At 35.5% G+C, this 14,461-nt stretch overlaps 16 non-coding genes across 16 annotated transcripts; all 16 read left to right on the forward strand.

Moving 5' to 3' along the window:
• The first annotated feature begins 2,465 nt into the window (after positions 1–2,465).
• Positions 2,466–2,537, forward strand: TRNAH-GUG (transfer RNA histidin (anticodon GUG)). The gene has a single exon. It is a non-coding gene; the product is annotated as a tRNA-His (tRNA).
• A 427-nt stretch (positions 2,538–2,964) lies between these two features.
• On the forward strand, positions 2,965–3,037 carry TRNAR-ACG (transfer RNA arginine (anticodon ACG)). Its single transcript has one exon. It is a non-coding gene; the product is annotated as a tRNA-Arg (tRNA).
• A 506-nt stretch (positions 3,038–3,543) lies between these two features.
• Positions 3,544–3,616, forward strand: TRNAR-ACG (transfer RNA arginine (anticodon ACG)). Its single transcript has one exon. It is a non-coding gene; the product is annotated as a tRNA-Arg (tRNA).
• Positions 3,617–4,764: 1,148 nt separating this feature from the next.
• Positions 4,765–4,836, forward strand: TRNAH-GUG (transfer RNA histidin (anticodon GUG)). Its single transcript has one exon. It is a non-coding gene; the product is annotated as a tRNA-His (tRNA).
• A 427-nt stretch (positions 4,837–5,263) lies between these two features.
• Positions 5,264–5,336, forward strand: TRNAR-ACG (transfer RNA arginine (anticodon ACG)). Its single transcript has one exon. It is a non-coding gene; the product is annotated as a tRNA-Arg (tRNA).
• Positions 5,337–5,906: 570 nt separating this feature from the next.
• Positions 5,907–5,978, forward strand: TRNAH-GUG (transfer RNA histidin (anticodon GUG)). Its single transcript has one exon. It is a non-coding gene; the product is annotated as a tRNA-His (tRNA).
• A 1,001-nt stretch (positions 5,979–6,979) lies between these two features.
• TRNAR-ACG (transfer RNA arginine (anticodon ACG)) lies at positions 6,980–7,052 on the forward strand. Its single transcript has one exon. It is a non-coding gene; the product is annotated as a tRNA-Arg (tRNA).
• Positions 7,053–7,638: 586 nt separating this feature from the next.
• TRNAH-GUG (transfer RNA histidin (anticodon GUG)) lies at positions 7,639–7,710 on the forward strand. Its single transcript has one exon. It is a non-coding gene; the product is annotated as a tRNA-His (tRNA).
• A 1,070-nt stretch (positions 7,711–8,780) lies between these two features.
• TRNAH-GUG (transfer RNA histidin (anticodon GUG)) lies at positions 8,781–8,852 on the forward strand. Its single transcript has one exon. It is a non-coding gene; the product is annotated as a tRNA-His (tRNA).
• A 1,001-nt stretch (positions 8,853–9,853) lies between these two features.
• On the forward strand, positions 9,854–9,926 carry TRNAR-ACG (transfer RNA arginine (anticodon ACG)). Its single transcript has one exon. It is a non-coding gene; the product is annotated as a tRNA-Arg (tRNA).
• Positions 9,927–10,431: 505 nt separating this feature from the next.
• Positions 10,432–10,504, forward strand: TRNAH-AUG (transfer RNA histidin (anticodon AUG)). The gene has a single exon. It is a non-coding gene; the product is annotated as a tRNA-His (tRNA).
• A 504-nt stretch (positions 10,505–11,008) lies between these two features.
• TRNAR-ACG (transfer RNA arginine (anticodon ACG)) lies at positions 11,009–11,081 on the forward strand. The gene has a single exon. It is a non-coding gene; the product is annotated as a tRNA-Arg (tRNA).
• Positions 11,082–11,586: 505 nt separating this feature from the next.
• Positions 11,587–11,659, forward strand: TRNAH-AUG (transfer RNA histidin (anticodon AUG)). The gene has a single exon. It is a non-coding gene; the product is annotated as a tRNA-His (tRNA).
• Positions 11,660–12,165: 506 nt separating this feature from the next.
• TRNAR-ACG (transfer RNA arginine (anticodon ACG)) lies at positions 12,166–12,238 on the forward strand. Its single transcript has one exon. It is a non-coding gene; the product is annotated as a tRNA-Arg (tRNA).
• A 1,067-nt stretch (positions 12,239–13,305) lies between these two features.
• On the forward strand, positions 13,306–13,378 carry TRNAH-AUG (transfer RNA histidin (anticodon AUG)). The gene has a single exon. It is a non-coding gene; the product is annotated as a tRNA-His (tRNA).
• A 506-nt stretch (positions 13,379–13,884) lies between these two features.
• On the forward strand, positions 13,885–13,957 carry TRNAR-ACG (transfer RNA arginine (anticodon ACG)). Its single transcript has one exon. It is a non-coding gene; the product is annotated as a tRNA-Arg (tRNA).
• The last annotated feature ends 504 nt before the right edge of the window (positions 13,958–14,461 follow it).

A 14,461-nucleotide genomic window follows, 5' to 3' on the forward strand; every position in this document is an offset into this window, starting at 1 on the left:
ATGTGATTCTGTATATACTTCAATAACCATAAAACTCTGAAAAAAGGCTCAAAAACAGGAAAGACACTTCAATTACTACAAAACACGAGGGCCAGTGGCGCAATTCATAAAGCGTCTGACTACGAATCAGAAGATTGTAGGTTCGACTCCTACCTGGCTCGCTTAAATTGCTGTGATTGTATAGTAGTTAGTACTCTGCGTTGTGGCTGCAGCAACCCCGTTTCGAAAACGGGTCACAGCATTTTGATTTTGTTTCACAATCATCCATTTTTTCACAATACTGAATCTTAAGAAAATTTCAGAAAGTAAGCAGATTCTTTGAAGGTGCTTGCACTATTTGTGTTTAATGCTTATTATAAAGCTATCTTAACATGCTTTGAATAATTTAATTGTGAATTATTGTACTAAAGGACTGGGAATATGACATAAATTCTGGAATTCAGGAAAGAAGAATGTTTGGGCTCTGTCTGAGTAAGTTCATCACATTTTTTAAAGATCTTTTAGCAGTCACAAGGATTATTTTACCTAAAACGTTTTTGGGAAACAATCCCTGCAGATAGTGTACAGTCAATTTCCAAAATGTGATTATGTATATACTTCAATAACCATAAAACTTTAAAACAGGCTCAAAAACAGGAAAGACTCTTCAATTGCTACAAGACACCTGCGACATTGGGCAATGGATAACGCGTCTGACTATAGATCAGAAGATTGTAGGGTCGACTCCTACCTGGCTCTTTTATATCGCTTTGATCGCATAGTGGTTAGTACTCTGCGTTGTGGCCGCAGCAACCCCGGTTCGAAAACAGGTCACGGCATTTTGATTTTGTTTCTCAATCATCCATTTTTACACAATACTGAATCTTAAGAAAATTTCAGAAAGTAAGCAGATTCTTTGAAGGTGCTTGCACTATTTGTGTTTAATGCTTATTATAAAGCTATCTTAACATGCTTTGAATAATTTAATTGTGAATTATTTTACTAAAGGACTGTGAATTTGACATAAATTCTGGAATTCAGGAAAGAAGAATGTTTGTGCTCTGTCTGAGTAAGTTCATTACATTTTTGAAAGATCTTTTAGCAGTCACAAGGATTATTGTACCTAAAACGTTTTTGGGAATCAATCCCTGCAAATAGTGTACAGTCAATTTCCAAAATGTGATTCTGTATATACTTCAATAACCATAAAACTTTAAAACAGGCTCAAAAACAGGAAAGACTCTTCATTTACTACAGGGCACCTGGATAACGTGTCTGACTATGGATCATAAGTTTGTAGGTTCGACTCCTACCTGGCTCGCTTAAATTGCCGTGATCGTATAGTAGTTAGTACTCTGCGTTGTGGCTGCAGCAACCTCGGTTCGAATCCGGGTCACGGCATTTTGATTTTGTTTCTCAATCATCCATTTTTTCACAATACTGAATCTTAAGAAAATTTCAGAAAGTAAGCAGATTCTTTGAAGGTGCTTGCACTATTTGTGTTTAATGCTTATTATAAAGCTATCTTAACATGCTTTGAATAATTTAATTGTGAATTATTGTACAAAAGTACTTGGAATTTGACATAAATTCTAGAATTCAGGAAAGAAGAATGTTTGGGCTCTGTCAGAGTAAGTTCATCACATTTTTTAAAGATCTTTTTGCAGTCACAAGGATTATTTTACCTAAAACGTTTTTGGGAAACAATCCCTGCATATAGTGTACAGTCAATTTCCAAAATGTGATTCTGTATATACTTCAATAACCATAAAACTCTGAAAAAAGGCTCAAAAACAGGAAAGACACTTCATTTACTACAAAACACTTGGGCCAGTGGCGCAATGGATAACGCATCTGAATACGGATTAGAAGATTGTAGGTTCGACTCCTACCTGGCTCGCTTAAATTGCCGTGATTGTATAGTAGTTAGTACTCTGTGTTGTGGCTGCAGCAACCCCATTTTGAAAACCGGTCACAGCATTTTGATTTTGTTTCACAATCATCCATTTTTTCACAATACTGAATCTTAAGAAAATTTCAGAAAGTAAGCAGATTCTTTGAAGGTGCTTGCACTATTTGTGTTTAATGCTTATTATAAAGCTATCTTAACATGCTTTGAATAATTTAATTGTGAATTATTGTACTAAAGGACTGGGAATTTGACATATATTCTGGAATTCAGGAAAGAAGAATGTTTGGGCTCTGTCTGAGTAAGTTCATCACATTTTTTAAAGATCTTTTAGCAGTCACAAGGATTATTTTACCTAAAATGTTTTTGGGAAACAATCCCTGCAGATAGTGTACAGTCAATTTCCAAAATGTGATTCTGTATATACTTCAATAACCATAAAATTCTGAAAATAGGCTCAAAAACAGGAAAGACACTTCAATTACTACAAGACACCCGGGACAGTGGGCAATGGATAACGCGTCTGACTATGGATCTGTAGATTGTAGGTTCGACTCCTACCTGGCTCACTTAAATTGCCATGATCGTATAGTGGTTAGTACTCTGCGTTGTGGCCGCAGCAACCCCGGTTCGAATCCGGGTCATGGCATTTTGATTTTGTTTCTCAATCATCCATTTTTTCACAATACTGAATCTTAAGAAAATTTCAGAAAGTAAGCAGATTCTTTGAAGGTGCTTGCACTATTTGTGTTTAATGCTTATTATAAAGCTATCTTAACATGCTTTGAATAATTTAATTGTGAATTATTGTACTAAAGTACTGGGAATTTGACATAAATTCTAGAATTCAGGAAAGAAGAATGTTTGGGCTTCCTTCTGAGTAAGTTCATCACATTTTTGAAATATCTTTTAGCAGTCACAATTATTATTTTACCTAAAACGTTTTTGGGAAACAATCCCTGCAGATAGTCTACAGTCAATTTCCAAAATGTGATTCTGTATATACTTCAATAACCATAAAACTCTGAAAATAGGCTCAAAAACAGGAAAGACACTTCAATTACTACAAAACACGTGGGCCAGTGGCGCAATGGATAACGCGTCTGACTACGGATCAGAAGATTGTAGGTTCGACTCCTACCTGGCTCGCTTATATTGCCTTGATCGCACAGTGGTTAGTACTCTGCGTTGTGGCCGCAGCAACCACGGTTCGAAAACAGGTCACGGCATTTTGATTTTGTTTCACAATCATCCATTTTTTCACAATACTGAATCTTAAGAAAATTTCAGAAAGTAAGCAGATTCTTTGAAGGTGCTTGCACTATTTGTGTTTAATGCTTATTATAAAGCTATCTTAACATGCTTTGAATAATTTAATTGTGAATTATTGTACTAAAGGGCTGGGAATTTGACATAAATTCTGGAATTCAGGAAAGAAGAATGTTTGGGCTCTGTCTGAGTAAGTTCATCACATTTTTGAAATATCTTTTAGCAGTCACAATTATTATTTTACCTAAAACGTTTTTGGGAAACAATCCCTGCAGATAGTCTACAGTCAATTTCCAAAATGTAATTCTGTATATACTTCAATAACCATAAAAATCTGAAAATAGGCTCAAAAACAGGAAAGACACTTCAATTACTACAAAACACGTGGGCCAGTGGCGCAATGGATAACGTGTCTGACTACGGATCAGAAGATTGTAGGTTCGACTCCTACCTGGCTCGCTTATATTGCCTTGATCGCATAGTGGTTAGTACTCTGCGTTGTTGCCGCAGCAACCCCAGTTCGAAAACAGGTCACGGCATTTTGATTTTGTTTCTCAATCATCCATTTTTACACAATACTGAATCTTAAGAAAATTTCAGAAAGTAAGCAGATTCTTTGAAGGTGCTTGCACTATTTGTGTTTAATGCTTATTATAAAGCTATCTTAACATGCTTTGAATAATTTAATTGTGAATTATTTTACTAAAGGACTGTGAATTTGACATAAATTCTGGAATTCAAGAAAGAAGAATGTTTGTGCTCTGTCTGAGTAAGTTCATTACATTTTTGAAAGATCTTTTAGCAGTCACAAGGATTATTGTACCTAAAACGTTTTTGGGAATCAATCCCTGCAGATAGTGTACAGTCAATTTCCAAAATGTGATTCTGTATATACTTCAATAACCATAAAACTTTAAAACAGGCTCAAAAACAGGAAAGACACTTCAATTACTACAGGGCACCTGGATAACGTGTCTGACTATGGATCTGTAGATTGTAGGTTCGACTCCTACCTGGCTCGCTTAAATTGCCATCATCGTATAGTGGTTAGTACTCTGCGTTGTGGCCGCAGCAACACTGGTTCGAAAATGGGTAACAGCATTTTGATTTTGTTTCACAATCATCCATTTTTTCACAATACTGAATCTTAAGAAAATTTCAGAAAGTAAGCAGATTCTTTGAAGGTGCTTGCACTATTTGTGTTTAATGCTTATTATAAAGCTATCTTAACATGCTTTGAATAATTTAATTGTGAATAATTGTACTAAAGGACTGGGAATTTGACATAAATTCTGGAATTCAGGAAAGAAGAATGTTTGGGCTCTGTCTGAGTAAGTTCATCACATTTTTTAAAGATCTTATCGCAGTCACAAGGATTATTTTACCTAAAACGTTTTTGGGAAACAATCCCTGCAGATAGTGTACAGTCAATTACCAAAATGTGATTCTGTATATACTTCAATAACCATAAAATTCTGAAAACAGGCTCAAAAACAGGAAAGACACTTCAATTACTACAAGACACCTGGGACAGTGGGCAATGGATAACGTGTCTGACTATGGATCTGTAGATTGTAGGTTAGATTCCTACCTGGCTCGCTTAAATTGCTGTGATCGTATAGTGGTTAGTACTCTGCGTTGTGGCCGCAGCAACCCCGGTTCGAATCCGGGTCACGGCATTTTGATTTTGTATCTCAATCATCCATTTTTTCACAATACTGAATCTTAAGAAAATTTCAGAAAGTAAGCAGATTCTTTGAAGGTGCTTGCACTATTTGTGTTTAATGCTTATTATAAAGCTATCTTAACATGCTTTGAATAATTTAATTGTGAATTATTGTACTAAAGTACTGGGAATTTGACATAAATTCTAGAATTCAGGAAAGAAGAATGTTTGGGCTTCCTTCTGAGTAAGTTCATCACATTTTTTAAATATCTTTTAGCAGTCACAATTATTATTTTACCTAAAACGTTTTTGGGAAACAATCCCTGCAGATAGTCTACAGTCAATTTCCAAAATGTGATTCTGTATATACTTCAATAACCATAAAACTCTGAAAATAGGCTCAAAAACAGGAAAGACACTTCAATTACTACAAAACACGTGGGCCTGTGGCGCAATGGATAACGCGTCTGACTACGGATCAGAAGATTGTAGGTTCGACTCCTACCTGGCTCGCTTATATTGCCTTGATAGCATAGTGGTTAGTACTCTGCGTTGTGGCCGCAGCAACCCCGGTTCGATAACAGGTCATGGCATTTTGATTTTGTTTCTCAATCATCTATTTTTACACAATACTGAATCTTAAGAAAATTTCAGAAAGTAAGCAGATTCTTTGAAGGTGCTTGCACTATTTGTGTTTAATGCTTATTATAAAGCTATCTTAACATGCTTTGAATAATTTAATTGTGATTTATTTTACTAAAGGACTGTGAATTTGACATAAATTCTGGAATTCAAGAAAGAAGAATGTTTGTGCTCTGTCTGAGTAAGTTCATTACATTTTTGAAAGATCTTTTAGCAGCCACAAGGATTATTGTACCTAAAACGTTTTTGGGAATCAATCCCTGCAGATAGTGTAAAGTCAATTTCCAAAATGTGATTCTGTATATACTTCAATAACCATAAAACTTTAAAACAGGCTCAAAAACAGGAAAGACACTTCAATTACTACAGGGCACCTGGATAACGTGTCTGACTATGGATCATAAGTTTGTAGGTTCGACTCCTACCTGGCTCGCTTAAATTGCTGTGATCGTATAGTGGTTAGTACTCTGCGTTGTGGCCGCAGCAACCCCGGTTCGAATCCGGGTCACGGCATTTTGATTTTGTTTCTCAATCATCCATTTTTTCACAATACTGAATCTTAAGAAAATTTCAGAAAGTAAGCAGATTCTTTGAAGGTGCTTGCACTATTTGTGTTTAATGCTTATTATAAAGCTATCTTAACATGCTTTGAATAATTTAATTGTGAATTATTGTACTAAAGTACTTGGAATTTGACATAAATTCTAGAATTCAGGAAAGAAGAATGTTTGGGCTCTGTCAGAGTAAGTTCATCACATATTTTAAAGATCTTTTAGCAGTCACAAGGATTATTTTACCTAAAACGTTTTTGGGAAACAATCCCTGCAGATAGTGTACAGTCAATTTCCAAAATGTGATTATGTATATACTTCAATAACCATAAAACTTTAAAACAGGCTCAAAAACAGGAAAGACTCTTCAATTGCTACAAGACACCTGCGACATTGGGCAATGGATAACGCGTCTGACTATAGATCAGAAGATTGTAGGGTCGACTCCTACCTGGCTCGCTTAAATTGCCGTGATTGTATAGTAGTTAGTACTCTGCGTTGTGGCTGCAGCAACCCCATTTCGAAAACAGGTCACAGCATTTTGATTTTGTTTCACAATCATCCATTTTTTCACAATACTGAATCTTAAGAAAATTTCAGAAAGTAAGCAGATTCTTTGAAGGTGCTTGCACTATTTGTGTTTAATGCTTATTATAAAGCTATCTTAACATGCTTTGAATAATTTAATTGTGAATTATTGTACTAAAGGACTGGGAATTTGACATAAATTCTGGAATTCAGGAAAGAAGAATGTTTGGGCTCTGTCTGAGTAAGTTCATCACATTTTTTAAAGATCTTTTAGCAGTCACAAGGATTATTTTACCTAAAACGTTTTTGGGAAGCAATCCCTGCAGATAGTGTACAGTTAATTTCCAAAATGTGATTCTGTATATACTTCAATAACCATAAAACTCTGAAAATAGGCTCAAAAACAGGAAAGACTTCAATTACTACAAAACACGTGGGCCAGTGGCGCAATGGATAACGCGTCTGACTACGGATCAGAAGATTGTAGGTTCAACTCCTACCTGGCTCGCTTAAATTGCTGTGATTGTATAGTAGTTAGTACTCTGCGTTGTGGCTGCAGCAACCCCATTTCGAAAACGGGTCACAGCATTTTGATTTTGTTTCACAATCATCCATTTTTTCACAATACTGAATCTTAAGAAAATTTCAGAAAGTAAGCAGATTCTTTGAAGGTGCTTGCACTATTTGTGTTTAATGCTTATTATAAAGCTATCTTAACATGCTTTGAATAATTTAATTGTGAATAATTGTACTAAAGGACTGGGAATTTGACATAAATTCTGGAATTCAGGAAAGAAGAATGTTTGGGCTCTGTCTGAGTAAGTTCATCACATTTTTTAAAGATCTTATCGCAGTCACAAGGATTATTTTACCTAAAACGTTTTTGGGAAACAATCCCTGCAGATAGTGTACAGTCAATTACCAAAATGTGATTCTGTATATACTTCAATAACCATAAAATTCTGAAAACAGGCTCAAAAACAGGAAAGACACTTCAATTACTACAAGACACCTGGGACAGTGGGCAATGGATAACGTGTCTGACTATGGATCTGTAGATTGTAGGTTAGATTCCTACCTGGCTCGCTTAAATTGCTGTGATCGTATAGTGGTTAGTACTCTGCGTTGTGGCCGCAGCAACCCCGGTTCGAATCCGGGTCACGGCATTTTGATTTTGTATCTCAATCATCCATTTTTTCACAATACTGAATCTTAAGAAAATTTCAGAAAGTAAGCAGATTCTTTGAAGGTGCTTGCACTATTTGTGTTTAATGCTTATTATAAAGCTATCTTAACATGCTTTGAATAATTTAATTGTGAATTATTGTACTAAAGTACTGGGAATTTGACATAAATTCTAGAATTCAGGAAAGAAGAATGTTTGGGCTTCCTTCTGAGTAAGTTCATCACATTTTTTAAATATCTTTTAGCAGTCACAATTATTATTTTACCTAAAACGTTTTTGGGAAACAATCCCTGCAGATAGTCTACAGTCAATTTCCAAAATGTGATTCTGTATATACTTCAATAACCATAAAACTCTGAAAATAGGCTCAAAAACAGGAAAGACACTTCAATTACTACAAAACACGTGGGACTGTGGCGCAATGGATAACGCGTCTGACTACGGATCAGAAGATTGTAGGTTCGACTCCTACCTGGCTCGCTTATATTGCCTTGATCGCATAGTGGTTAGTACTCTGCGTTGTGGCCGCAGCAACCCCGGTTCGATAACAGGTCATGGCATTTTGATTTTGTTTCTCAATCATCCATTTTTACACAATACTGAATCTTAAGAAAATTTCAGAAAGTAAGCAGATTCTTTGAAGGTGCTTGCACTATTTGTGTTTAATGCTTATTATAAAGCTATCTTAACATGCTTTGAATAATTTAATTGTGATTTATTTTACTAAAGGACTGTGAATTTGACATAAATTCTGGAATTCAAGAAAGAAGAATGTTTGTGCTCTGTCTGAGTAAGTTCATTACATTTTTGAAAGATCTTTTAGCAGCCACAAGGATTATTGTACCTAAAACGTTTTTGGGAATCAATCCCTGCAGATAGTGTAAAGTCAATTTCCAAAATGTGATTCTGTATATACTTCAATAACCATAAAACTTTAAAACAGGCTCAAAAACAGGAAAGACACTTCAATTACTACAGGGCACCTGGATAACGTGTCTGACTATGGATCATAAGTTTGTAGGTTCGACTCCTACCTGGCTCGCTTAAATTGCTGTGATCGTATAGTGGTTAGTACTCTGCGTTGTGGCCGCAGCAACCCCGGTTCGAATCCGGGTCACGGCATTTTGATTTTGTTTCTCAATCATCCATTTTTTCACAATACTGAATCTTAAGAAAATTTCAGAAAGTAAGCAGATTCTTTGAAGGTGCTTGCACTATTTGTGTTTAATGCTTATTATAAAGCTATCTTAACATGCTTTGAATAATTTAATTGTGAATTATTGTACTAAAGTACTTGGAATTTGACATAAATTCTAGAATTCAGGAAAGAAGAATGTTTGGGCTCTGTCAGAGTAAGTTCATCACATATTTTAAAGATCTTTTAGCAGTCACAAGGATTATTTTACCTAAAACGTTTTTGGGAAACAATCCCTGCAGATAGTGTACAGTCAATTTCCAAAATGTGATTATGTATATACTTCAATAACCATAAAACTTTAAAACAGGCTCAAAAACAGGAAAGACTCTTCAATTGCTACAAGACACCTGCGACATTGGGCAATGGATAACGCGTCTGACTATAGATCAGAAAATTGTAGGGTCGACTCCTACCTGGCTCGCTTAAATTGCCGTGATTGTATAGTAGTTAGTACTCTGCGTTGTGGCTGCAGCAACCCCATTTCGAAAACAGGTCACAGCATTTTGATTTTGTTTCACAATCATCCATTTTTTCACAATACTGAATCTTAAGAAAATTTCAGAAAGTAAGCAGATTCTTTGAAGGTGCTTGCACTATTTGTGTTTAATGCTTATTATAAAGCTATCTTAACATGCTTTGAATAATTTAATTGTGAATTATTGTACTAAAGGACTGGGAATTTGACATAAATTCTGGAATTCAGGAAAGAAGAATGTTTGGGCTCTGTCTGAGTAAGTTCATCACATTTTTTAAAGATCTTTTAGCAGTCACAAGGATTATTTTACCTAAAACGTTTTTGGGAAGCAATCCCTGCAGATAGTGTACAGTTAATTTCCAAAATGTGATTCTGTATATACTTCAATAACCATAAAACTCTGAAAATAGGCTCAAAAACAGGAAAGACTTCAATTACTACAAAACACGTGGGCCAGTGGCGCAATGGATAACGCGTCTGACTACGGATCAGAAGATTGTAGGTTCAACTCCTACCTGGCTCGCTTAAATTGCTGTGATTGTATAGTAGTTAGTACTCTGCGTTGTGGCTGCAGCAACCCCATTTCGAAAACGGGTCACAGCATTTTGATTTTGTTTCACAATCATCCATTTTTTCACAATACTGAATCTTAAGAAAATTTCAGAAAGTAAGCAGATTCTTTGAAGGTGCTTGCACTATTTGTGTTTAATGCTTATTATAAAGCTATCTTAACATGCTTTGAATAATTTAATTGTGAATTATTGTACTAAAGGACTGGGAATATGACATAAATTATGGAATTCAGGAAAGAAGAATGTTTGGGCTCTGTCTGAGTAAGTTCATCACATTTTTTAAAGATCTTTTAGCAGTCACAAGGATTATTTTACCTAAAACGTTTTTGGGAAACAATCCCTGCAGATAGTGTACAGTCAATTTCCAAAATGTGATTCTGTATATACTTCAATAACCATAAAACTCCAAAACTGGCTCAAAAACAGGAAAGACACTTCAATTACTACATAGCACCTGGGCCAGTGGCGCAATGGATAACGTGTCTGACTATGGATCATAAGTTTGTAGGTTCGACTCCTACCTGGCTCGCTTAAATTGACGTGATCATATAGTGGTTAGTACTCTGCGTTGTGGCCGCAGCACCCCCGGTTCGAAAACGGGTCACAGCATTTTGATTTTGTTTCACAATCATCCATTTTTTCACAATACTGAATCTTAAGAAAATTTCAGAAAGTAAGCAGATTCTTTGAAGGTGCTTGCACTATTTGTGTTTAATGCTTATTATAAAGCTATCTTAACATGCTTTGAATAATTTAATTGTGAATTATTGTACTAAAGGACTGGGAATTTGACATAAATTCTGGAATTCAGGAAAGAAGAATGTTTGGGCTCTGTCTGAGTAAGTTCATCACATTTTTTAAAGATCTTTTAGCAGTCACAAGGATTATTTTACCTAAAACGTTTTTGGGAAGCAATCCCTGCAGATAGTGTACAGTTAATTTCCAAAATGTGATTCTGTATATACTTCAATAACCATAAAACTCTGAAAATAGGCTCAAAAACAGGAAAGACTTCAATTACTACAAAACACGTGGGCCAGTGGCGCAATGGATAACGCGTCTGACTACGGATCAGAAGATTGTAGGTTCAACTCCTACCTGGCTCGCTTAAATTGCTGTGATTGTATAGTAGTTAGTACTCTGCGTTGTGGCTGCAGCAACCCCATTTCGAAAACGGGTCACGGCATTTTGATTTTGTTTCACAATCATCCATTTTTTCACAATACTGAATCTTAAGAAAATTTCAGAAAGTAAGCAGATTCTTTGAAGGTGCTTGCACTATTTGTGTTTAATGCTTATTATAAAGCTATCTTAACATGCTTTGAATAATTTAATTGTGAATTATTGTACTAAAGGACTGGGAATATGACATAAATTATGGAATTCAGGAAAGAAGAATGTTTGGGCTCTGTCTGAGTAAGTTCATCACATTTTTTAAAGATCTTTTAGCAGTCACAAGGATTATTTTACCTAAAACGTTTTTGGGAAACAATCCCTGCAGATAGTGTACAGTCAATTTCCAAAATGTGATTCTGTATATACTTCAATAACCATAAAACTCCAAAACTGGCTCAAAAACAGGAAAGACACTTCAATTACTACATGGCACCTGGGCCAGTGGCGCAATGGATAACGTGTCTGACTATGGATCATAAGTTTGTAGGTTCGACTCCTACCTGGCTCGCTTAAATTGACGTGATCATATAGTGGTTAGTACTCTGCGTTGTGGCCGCAGCACCCCCGTTTCGAAAACGGGTCACAGCATTTTGATTTTGTTTCACAATCATCCATTTTTTCACAATACTGAATCTTAAGAAAATTTCAGAAAGTAAGCAGATTCTTTGAAGGTGCTTGCACTATTTGTGTTTAATGCTTATTATAAAGCTATCTTAACATGCTTTGAATAATTTAATTGTGAATTATTGTACTAAAGGACTGGGAATTTGACATAAATTCTGGAATTCAGGAAAGAAGAATGTTTGGGCTCTGTCTGAGTAAGTTCATCACATTTTTGAATTATATTTTAGCAGTCACAATTATTATTTTACCTAAAACGTTTTTGTTAAACAATCCCTGCACATAGTCTACAGTCAATTTCCAAAATGTAATTCTGTATATACTTCAATAACCATAAAAATCTGAAAATAGGCTCAAAAACAGGAAAGACACTTCAATTACTACAAAACACGTGGGCCAGTGGCGCAATGGATAACGTGTCTGACTACGGATCAGAAGATTGTAGGTTCGACTCCTACCTGGCTCGCTTATATTGCCTTGATCGCATAGTGGTTAGTACTCTGCGTTGTTGCCGCAGCAACCCCAGTTCGAAAACAGGTCACGGCATTTTGATTTAGTTTCTCAATCATCCATTTTTACACAATACTGAATCTTAAGAAAATTTCAGAAAGTAAGCAGATTCTTTGAAGGTGCTTGCACTATTTGTGTTTAATGCTTATTATAAAGCTATCTTAACATGCTTTGAATAATTTAATTGTGAATTATTTTACTAAAGGACTGTGAATTTGACATAAATTCTGGAATTCAGGAAAGAAGAATGTTTGTGCTCTGTCTGAGTAAGTTCATTACATTTTTGAAAGATCTTTTAGCAGTCACAAGGATTATTGTACCTAAAACGTTTTTGGGAATCAATCCCTGCAGATAGTGTACAGTCAATTTCCAAAATGTGATTCTGTATATACTTCAATAACCATAAAACTTTAAAACAGGCTCAAAAACAGGAAAGACACTTCAATTACTACAGGGCACCTGGATAACGTGTCTGACTATGGATCTGTAGATTGTAGGTTCGACTCCTACCTGGCTCGCTTAAATTGCCATCATCGTATAGTGGTTAGTACTCTGCGTTGTGGCCGCAGCAACACTGGTTCGAAAATGGGTCACAGCATTTTGATTTTGTTTCACAATCATCCATTTTTTCACAATACTGAATCTTAAGAAAATTTCAGAAAGTAAGCAGATTCTTTGAAGGTGCTTGCACTATTTGTGTTTAATGCTTATTATAAAGCTATCTTAACATGCTTTGAATAATTTAATTGTGAATTATTGTACTAAAGGACTGGGAATATGACATAAATTATGGAATTCAGGAAAGAAGAATGTTTGGGCTCTGTCTGAGTAAGTTCATCACATTTTTTAAAGATCTTTTAGCAGTCACAAGGATTATTTTACCTAAAACGTTTTTGGGAAACAATCCCTGCAGATAGTGTACAGTCAATTTCCAAAATGTGATTCTGTATATACTTCAATAACCATAAAACTCCAAAACTGGCTCAAAAAGAGGAAAGACACTTCAATTACTACATGGCACCTGGGCCAGTGGCGCAATGGATAACGTGTCTGACTATGGATCATAAGTTTGTAGGTTCGACTCCTACCTGGCTCACTTAAATTGACGTGATCATATAGTGGTTAGTACTCTGCGTTGTGGCCGCAGCACCCCCGGTTCGAAAACGGGTCACAGCATTTTGATTTTGTTTCACAATCATCCATTTTTTCACAATACTGAATCTTAAGAAAATTTCAGAAAGTAAGCAGATTCTTTGAAGGTGCTTGCACTATTTGTGTTTAATGCTTATTATAAAGCTATCTTAACATGCTTTGAATAATTTAATTGTGAATTATTGTACTAAAGGACTGGGAATTTGACATAAATTCTGGAATTCAGGAAAGAAGAATGTTTGGGCTCTGTCTGAGTAAGTTCATCACATTTTTGAATTATATTTTAGCAGTCACAATTATTATTTTACCTAAAACGTTTTTGGGAAACAATCCCTGCAGATAGTCTACAGTCAATTTCCAAAATGTAATTCTGTATATACTTCAATAACCATAAAACTCTGAAAATAGGCTCAAAAACAGGAAAGACACTTCAATTACTACAAAACACGTGGGCCAGTGGCGCAATGGATAACGTGTCTGACTACGGATCAGATGATTGTAGGTTCGACTCCTACCTGGCTCGCTTATATTGCCTTGATCGCATAGTGGTTATTACTCTGCGTTGTTGCCGCAGCAAACCCCAGTTCGAAAACAGGTCACGGCATTTTGATTTTGTTTCTCAATCATCCATTTTTACACAATACTGAATCTTAAGAAAATTTCAGAAAGTAAGCAGATTCTTTGAAGGTGCTTGCACTATTTGTGTTTAATGCTTATTATAAAGCTATCTTAACATGCTTTGAATAATTTAATTGTGAATTATTGTACTAAAGGACTGGGAATTTGACATAAATTCTGGAATTCAGGAAAGAAGAATGTTTGGGCTCTGTCTGAGTAAGTTCATCACATTTTTTAAAGATCTTTTTGCAGTCACAAGGATTATTTTACCTAAAACGTTTTTGGGAAGCAATCCCTGCAGATAGTGTACAGTTAATTTCCAAAATGTGATTCTGTATATACTTTAATAACCATAAAACTCTGAAAATAGGCTCAAAAACAGGAAAGACTTCAATGACTACAAAACACG

This window comes from Taudactylus pleione, unplaced genomic scaffold (genome assembly GCF_031769625.1).
Source record: "Taudactylus pleione unplaced genomic scaffold, aTauple2 ptg000551l, whole genome shotgun sequence".
Lineage (NCBI taxonomy): Eukaryota > Metazoa > Chordata > Amphibia > Anura > Myobatrachidae > Taudactylus > Taudactylus pleione.